Source organism: Myxocyprinus asiaticus, chromosome 35, assembly GCF_019703515.2.
Source record: "Myxocyprinus asiaticus isolate MX2 ecotype Aquarium Trade chromosome 35, UBuf_Myxa_2, whole genome shotgun sequence".
Taxonomy (NCBI): Eukaryota; Metazoa; Chordata; class Actinopteri; order Cypriniformes; family Catostomidae; genus Myxocyprinus; species Myxocyprinus asiaticus.
The window spans coordinates 35,949,122-35,958,377 of record NC_059378.1 but is presented as its reverse complement, the minus strand read 5'-3'; positions in this window follow the sequence as shown (position 1 = coordinate 35,958,377).

Sequence of the window (9,256 nt, the reverse complement as noted above, 5' to 3'; positions counted from 1 at the left end):
CTCCTCACGTGGAAATTTAGGAGCAACTCTTAAAAATTAGGGGTGTGTCACTCCTAATTTTAGGACTCTAAGAGTGATTCATGAAGCATTTTAATGCTAAAAGTAGCTCCTAACCCCACGACAGCTTAGAAGTCATCCTGAGGATTTCTAAATCCTTAAGAGTGACTCACAAAGGGCCTGGGTAGCTCAGCCAGCAAAGATGCTGACTACCACCCCTGGAGTTGCGAGATCGAATCCAGGGCGTGCTGAGTGACTCCAACCAAATTGGCCTGGTTGCAAGGGAGGGTCACATGGGGTAACCTCCTCGTGGTCGCTATAATGTGGTTTGCTCTCGGTGGGGCGCGTGGTGAGTTGTGCATGGTTGCTGCGGAGAATAGTGTGAAGCCTCCACATGCGCTATGTCTCCACGGTAACGCGCTCAACAAGCCATGTGATAAGAAGCGTGGATTGATGGTCTCAGATGCAGAGGCAACTGAGATTTGTCCTCCACCACCTGGATTGAGGCGAGTCACTACACCACCACGAGGACTTAGAGAGCACTGGGAATTGGGCATTCCAAATTGGAGAGAAAACATGACTCACAAACTATCCAAAGCATGGCTGCTATCTATCCACATTAAATGTATTAGAATATTATTATGCCATTGACCATTTAAAAAGGCATCACCTGAATCACAAGGGTGTTTTCATTATTGTAACAATTAGTTAGAGATGCAGTTACATCTCCCAAAAATATAAAAAACCCAATTACACCGGAGATAAAGGTTTTAAAAACTCTGCGCTCCCTGGCCACAGGCAAAATAAACCATGTAGCGTGGATGATTTAGGAATTACTGTCATGCATCAGCAGAATCACTCAATCTATCCATCTATCTATCTATCTATCTATATATATATATATATATACTGTATATATGTCGTTGTCTGTCTTAGCTGACAAATAGCGGTTCAATGTGTACCAATCACTGTGGGCGATTTAAAAGATTGTGCTCATAAAAGGTGACATCATCCAGAGCAACTCCGCCTTACTCGTATCTTAAGATTTCCTCAGTAAAACTTGCTCTTAGCAGTTTTGTGAATAGGTTTTAAGCAAAAACACCTAGCTAGGATCTCTTTGGAGAACTCCTAGTGGTAAGATAAAAATCTTTGAGAATATGGGTCCTGGTGGTTAAATCCATATCTTTAGAAGTGATATAATAGGGGCCTGGGTAGCTCAGCGAGTATTGACGCTGACTACCACCCCTGGAGTCGCGAGTTCGAATCCAGGATGTACTGAGTGACTCCAGCCAGGTCTCCTAAGCAACCAAATTGGCCCAGTTGCTAGGTAGGGTACAGTCACATGGGATAACCTCCTCGTGGTCGCGATTAGTGGTTCTCGCTCTCAGTGGGGCGCATGGTAAGTTGTGCGTGGATCGCGGAGAATAGCATGAGCCTCCACATGCAGAGTCTCTGCTGTGTCATGCACAACGAGCCACGTGATAAGATGCGTGGATTGACTGGCAACTGAGACTTGTCCTCCGTCACCCGGATTGAGGTGAGTAACCTCGCCACCACGAGGACCTACTAAGTAGTGGGAACTGGGCATTCCAAATTGGGAGAAAAAGTTATATAATAGGTGTGGGTGAGAGACAGATCAATATTTAAGTCCTTTTTTACTATAAATCTCCACTTTTACTTTCTTCTTCTTTTGTTTTTGGCGATTCACATTCTTCATGCATAATGCCACCTACTGGCCAGGGAGGATATTTATAGTAAAAACGACTTAAATATTGATCTGTTTCTCACCTACACCTTTCATATCGTATGGATTACTATTATGCTACCTTTTTGTGTTTTATTGAGCTTCAAAATTTTGGTACCCATTCACTTGCATTGTATGGACCTACAGAGCTGTGCATGTGCATGACTTTCTTTCTTCTGTTGAGCTCAGATGAAGATTTTACTTCAAAGTGAGTTAGTAAATTATTTTTGGGTGAACTATTCCTTTAAGGACATTTATATTTGCTCAGCCAACACATGGAGGTTATTCTCTGCATGTTCTGTTTTAATATGGACAATGACCGAGGGTCTTGTTCACGGTAACATTGTTTGGAGACTGAACTTGATGACTGCTAGATAAGCTTGTCTGTCCCCAAGTTGCATAACTATAAAATTGTACTACTGTACTTGAACCAGTCAACAAGAGAAAAAGGAAGATGTTAACTCAGCAGTTAGAACAGCATATGGCTCTCATATTACAAAAACCTTTTTAGAAAATGTTATTTTGATTGTGAATAGCCATAAACAAATGAGTTTACCTCAATATTCCAGCCCTTACATTCCAACTTTTTTGTGATGTGCGCTTTGAGCATAAACAAAGTCAAGAGAAACATTTTTTGAGTGGAAACACACCTGAAGAGAGAAAACCACAACAGAGTTATGGGCAATGACTCGTTTTGTTGTTAGGTGAGCAAAATAAACTGTTGTTGTTTCCAGTAAGATGTGTCACTAAAGGCAAAAAGCAGGGCATGTCAACAAGGCCAACGGGTAACCATTTATAAGTCAGTACCGATCCGAACTGACAATGATCCGAAATAATGGCAAAGATGTTAAATAAGGGTCCGCACATGGGGGCTGCCATGTTACAATCACATGACCAGCCGAATACTATTCTTAATCTCAGTAACCGTCCTGTTGTTTGACACTTTCATTCATTGATTAAAGTAATCATGGCTGACTGTAAATATTACATTTGTTCAATGGCATCTGAAACTGAAAACTATTGATTTTAAAGGTGCACTCAGTAACTTTTGTCTTTGTGTCATATTGGACTTACACTGACACCTAGTGGCTTGGATGCAGCATCATTTAAAATCAATAGTTTTCAGTTTCAGATGCCGTTGTAGAAATTTAGTATTCACAGTCAGCCATGATTACTTTAATCAATGAGTGAAAGTGTCTGATAATAACAGGATGGTTACTGAGATTAAGCAAGTAGTATTTGGCTGGTCATGTGATTCTAACATGGCAGCCCCCATGTGCGGACCCTCTCCATGTAGAATAAAACAGCTTTTATAAGGTTACTGATATGACTGGAGTCTTCATTTTAATGTGAGTGCTCACGATTTCCTACATGTGTTGCAAAATTACAATTCATGTCTTTAGGAGTTAAACTTTTTTAATGAGGAAAAAATGACTGAGTGCACCTTTAAATGATGCTGGATCCAAGCCGCTAGGTGTAAGTGTAAGTCCAAGATGACAGAAAGACAAAAGTTACTGAGTGCACCTTTAAAGTCATTGCATTATATAACAAAATATTGAACCAAGTGGCTTTTATTTTAAAGAAATATAGCACAGTTGGTTAAAAATCACTGCAAAAGTTAGTTCTGAGAAAAGCCACTTGGTTTGATATTGTGTTATTTAATCAATGAATTTCACACATTTAGAAGCATCCAAAAGTGTATAAAACTTTGTGTGGCCACCGTGCATTGCAAAATTGTTCAGTTGGAACATATTTATGTAATGTACAAGAGGAGACAGCAATATCATGTCTCTCGTTTGATGTTCGTAACTTGGTGTGTGAACTACGGCCCAGAATAAACAGATATGCTGTATAATCTGTAAAATCAATTCTTTCTGTTCTTTCATTTTATTTGAAATGTGTGCAATTGAGTCATTTGTGGCATTGAACCTTGTGCCAAATGTCAAATGTGAGATGTACCAACTTCTAAAATAGAGAAATCTGTTACGTAATAATTTGGCATACATTTACATACTGTATACGCATTTGGCAGATGCTTTTATCCATGAGACTTACAATGCATTCAAGGTATACATTTTAACAGTACCTGTTTCTTAATCGAACCCATAAGCATGGTGTTGTAAGCGCAGTACTACACCAGTTGAGCTACAGGAGCATAAAATCTCATATAAAGTGTATAAAATTTAAGAGGCGTTGGCACTCTTGATCTGAAAATGTAGCGTACTAGGACAGTGTACAATTGTACACTTTGCTTACTGACTGTCCAAAAAGGAAGAAAACACAGGGCACAGCGAACAGATCTGGCAGAGACATCCGAAGAGTTGCCAGGAGAGAGTGGTTGTCATGATGTCGTTACTATGGATAGATTTGTTTTGTCGGCTCATCTCTAGTTCGCTTCTTGTTAGAAGAAAACACTCCTTGCTCATTCTGAGCATCCATAATGACGAACAAGTTTGCAAACAGCCAGCTGGTTTTAGATTAAGGTTCAAATGGTTGATTTTGTGAGAATCATAGTCAGCCTTTGTCTGAGATCCAATGATCCAAAAATATCCAAATCAGTAAAACAATGTAGTCTTGGTATTAAGTGACTTTTGATCACCAAAATGAAAAGTTTCCACAATTAGTTTAACTCCAAACATTATTTGGCAAGATTATACCATATGAATACAATACAAAAATATAACTGATATAACCCCCATTTTGTTGTAAGGGATGCTATAGGTATGAAAAAAAACAAATATCTTACAATGGTACTCTGATAATAGTTCAATCCAATTTACAAAAGTTTTGTGCCAACTGAGCATGAATATCTGCCAAATGGTTTGCGGCCAAACACATAAAAACAAGAAATCTGAAAATAAACATGAATGTATGGACTCATACATTCATAAAAAATTTTTTTTAAAAACTGTTAACCCTTTAAGCTCTGAAGGTTTTTTTTTTTTTTTGTTTTGTTTTTTTTAAGATTTCCCGTTTCAGTGACATACCCAAAATGTATAACTTATATATAACAAAAAATAAAAATAATAAAAATAAAAAATAAAAAAACAAGGAGGGTAAAGTGCTTGGTATCATTGTAGAGAAAACTTTTCTTTATTGTTTTTAATGATATAGATTATGATACATTCTGAGACTCTCAGCCTATGAAAAATAACAAACAAAATTGAGCCAAAAATGTAATTTTTTCTTATTTTTCTGATTTGACATTATATATCTCTGGGTGTAAATAAGGTGGCTCCGAAAAACTGCTTTTTTTTTGTTCCCAATCATGTCAACTGTATCTAAGAAAAATGTTGTGTTGATACAACAAAGCAAAAGATATTGCATTACAAAAGTAATTTATCCTAGTGTACAAAAACGCCTCCATGTGTCCAAAAGCCTCCCCAAACAAATAAAACATAATAATTGTACATAAGAACTAATTACACATGCAAACAAAACAATGACTAAAGGTTTGCATAGCAAGCAGACATGACTTTAGTAATGAGATTTCACAGAATGAGTGCCTTTTGACTCGATGAGTCTGCATCATTTGAGTATGTGTCATTTACATGGCGCCATCTCCTGGTGGCCATATGTAACATTGTGCTTCGTGTGGGTTATCTAATGATCTATGCATCCCGATTACCTTGTGTGTGGGCTCATTTGAAAGATAATCGCCTCCTCTAAGTAATGCTATATGATGTTTTATGTTCCGTTTATATGTCATGAAGTTATAAGAGAAAACGCTGCATTTAAGCAACACAACATAATTGTCAAAGACATATACTTAGCTATTACTCGCATTACTTTCATAAAACATCTTTCTGTTATACAGTACAACTTATATCCAAATGTACTTTAGCAGAATATTTTTGCATTTAGATAAATATTCTATTCTATTCCAACTGGGATGAATTAACAGCCCTGTTTAACAAAGTCAAGTTTTCAAAATCACTTTGTCAGATGACATATAGTCAATCATTTTTCTTAATTTATGAGTCTTGTTCTAATAAGCCAATGACTTTACATTCCATTAATTAAGGCCAGTCTCCAGCCCACTTCAATACATTCTCTCACCGTCTATCAGCGGATGTGAACTTACTGAACTTCATATGACTGCATTTCAAAACCCACCTTGTTCCTCTGACGGATTAACTTGTTTATCTGCATGGTTTAGTCCACTCTCATGAGAATGGCAAGCATTGCTTTCAACAATACTATGCTGTAGATTTCATAATGCTCTTTGTAATATTATGGCTAGATTCTTATTAAACTCCATTATTAATGTATGAATCATGAAAGATAATTGCACTTTTCTAGATAACACACAATCACTTTTATTGTTAAAATGTTATACAGACATACAGTGAACGTAAATAAGATTCTGGCCATGGCTAGAAGCCTTCAATGAAAATAGTTTAAATTTTTATGTTCTCTCAACAACTACTTTGGACCTTGTTTGCAAGTACAGTAATGACAGCATAACTCAAAGCACATAGTTTCCCTGTAACCTAAAGCCCCCTGAGAAGCACTACTGAGAACAGAGCGCCAGGGGATCTTGTTAGGGGTCAGTTTGTGTCTTGTGTTGATGCCTTGGGGTTGTGCATGTTTTGGTCCCGATCGGCCAGCCGAGAACATTCCTGTCAGCCAGATCATGCCTTGTGACTTCTCAGTCCTGTGGCTTATGCTTCATGTATTGGGGAAAAAACTGTGTTTTGAGGGCCACTAATAATCCATTTCAATGTGCTCTTGCTTTTAAAGGTCAAATTACTTAAACACTTAATTTGTGTTAATTACTGTCTTTGCTAAAGAAATATCATAATACCATACTAAACACTCGAAAAGTTCAATTTTCAAAGTTTCTTATATAACATATATATTCTATATATTTCTTCTGTATTTCTTTTGTGCATTCCTAAATATTATAAGCGTATATACATACATACATATATATATATATATATATATATATATATATATATATATATACTGTATATTTCCGTCATGACAACTCTCAGAAAGATTTACCATGTTAATGTGGGTATGACATATTTATAGGATATTGGTCTTGGCGGACTAGATCTGCTACGCTGCTGCTGACGCAGAGCAAGTATGGAGACATGCTACTGCTAGAATATACTAGAGACTATTTAGCAGAGACAAGCCACTTCTATTAAAATTAATGGGAGAAATTGGAATACCCAACAGTCAACGAATCTAGAAAGGAAGTTCTGCCTTACAGGTAAAAGAGCCAATCACCTTTTAGATTCAGACACCGCCTGTCAATCATCTCGAGAACACACGTGCGCATTAGCTATACAAGCTGGGAACAATTGCATTTTCTTTTTTTTTTTTGCCGTAATCTAAGGTAAAGAAGCACAATATTTGATACTTATGTTGTCAGATTTTACTGCTGATTTAAAATATGTTCTTTGATCATAATCTTGATCAACCGTTTTGAAGATTTCTGTCTTTCCCATACAAGTATATAGAAGCTGCACTTTTATGACTGGAAATAACTTCCCGAGAGCGTTCCAAAGATGGCTGCCAGTGGACTGACTTGCTAGAAAACTTTGAACATACACAGACATACTGAGTTAAGCAGGTGAGCACGCTGCTGCACAATTAGTCAAACACAACACAAGACATGCTGCATCGAGCATGTATGACCAGGTGCGGGTTTATGATTTCTGAGGCCCCAAGCAACCGAACAACCCGGGGCCCCATTTAGAAAATTTGGCATCAAAAATTGCATAAAATCGATTTTAAATCATAATTTTAAATTCATCCTATCAGCCATTGTAGCAATATTTACCTACATATATTTTTTACAAAACACTTTTTTTTTTTTTTTTTTATGAACAGGGTGTGTAAAACCTACTACTTCACTCACTAACATTTTGGAATTCAGTTATTTATTATTATTATATCCCAACAATTATTCATTGTTGTCCAGTTTTTCATTATAATACAGAATGATACAGTATTATTATTATTACTTTGAGGATTTGTTGTATACTATAGTAATATATTCCTGTCTTACTTACTTTACTTTCACCTAGTTCTTATATTCTGACGCTGCAGTGTATTGTTCACCATGTTGCAAAAGGCTGTATTTTATGTTAGCATCGTAGGCAATATTCGTAACAGTAAAAGTAAATATACAAGGCATGGCAGCCCCTCAGCACACTAGAGCAGAAGGAAAAAAAAACATTGCTGTTTATCAAGCGCTGAAAATTTGCTTGGTACAGAACAACCTGGAATAATCTTAAACATTGTAACAGTCACCTCTTTGCAGCCTGAACTTGAACGCAGGTGTCTCGATGTGCGTTTTTGAGACCTGAAGTTATTTTTAACTTGACACTCTAAAAATGTGCCGGTCCTGTGAGACAGTGTTAGTATAGTTTTGGATTTTTAATTTCATTTTTATTTCTATTTTATATTCAATTTGTCATTACAATTTAGTTTAGTTTTCGTTAGTTTTCACAGTTTGTCAGTTAGTTTTAGTTTAGTTTTCGTTTTCTCAGTGTTTTTTAGTTTCAGTTTAGTTAGTTTTATTTTAGTTTTAGTTTGACTATTTTTATGGGTGCCAAAGCTGAGCATTTACTGGTGTAATTTAAAAAGTCTAACATCATTACGTTTCTCTGGGCAGTCTTGTGTTATCTCTATCTAGTGGTATTTTCATGTTTAATGTGGATTGTAAATGTTGCAAATTTTATAATATAGGGCGAATATGGGCAAAGTGACAAAAGACATTTAAGCTTGATCCACATTGAATCCATTTGTATTTAATTAAATTATTATAAATCATTACTAAACTAATCTTTGGGAAATAAACAATTTAAGGGATAGTTCACCAAATAAATTTTAGTTGTCTAATCATTTACTCAACCTCATGCCATCCCAGATGTGTATGACTTTCTATCTTCTGCTGAACACAAATTAAGATTTTTAGAAGAATATCTCAGCTCTGTAGGTCCTCACAATGCAAGTCAATAGGGTCCAAAACTTTGAAGCTCCAAAAAAGCACATAAAGGCAGCATAAAAGTAATCCATACAACTCCAGTGGTTAAATCCATGTCTTTAGAAGCGATATGATAGGTGTGAGTGAGAAACGTATCAATATTTAACTTTTTACTGTAAATCTTGACACAGCCGTCTCCTTGGCAATCATGATTTCAAGCTCGATTATATTTCCCAGCGCCATCTAGCACTTTGCGAACTGTACTAGTAAGTGTAATTGAGCTTCTGTAGACTGCAACTGCAAGATGTATACTGAAAAAGGAGTTACATTTTGGTCTGTTCTCACCCAAAACAGATTAGATCACTTCAGAGGACATGAATTATACCACTGGAGTCTTATGGATGACTTTTATACTGCCTTTATGTGCTTTTTAGAGCTTCAACGTTTCAGACCCCATTCACTTGCATTGGACCTACAGAACTGAAATTTTCTTCAAAAAAATCTTCGTTTGTGTTCAGCAGAAAAAAAAAAGTCATATACATCTGGAATGGTATAAGGGTGAGTAAATG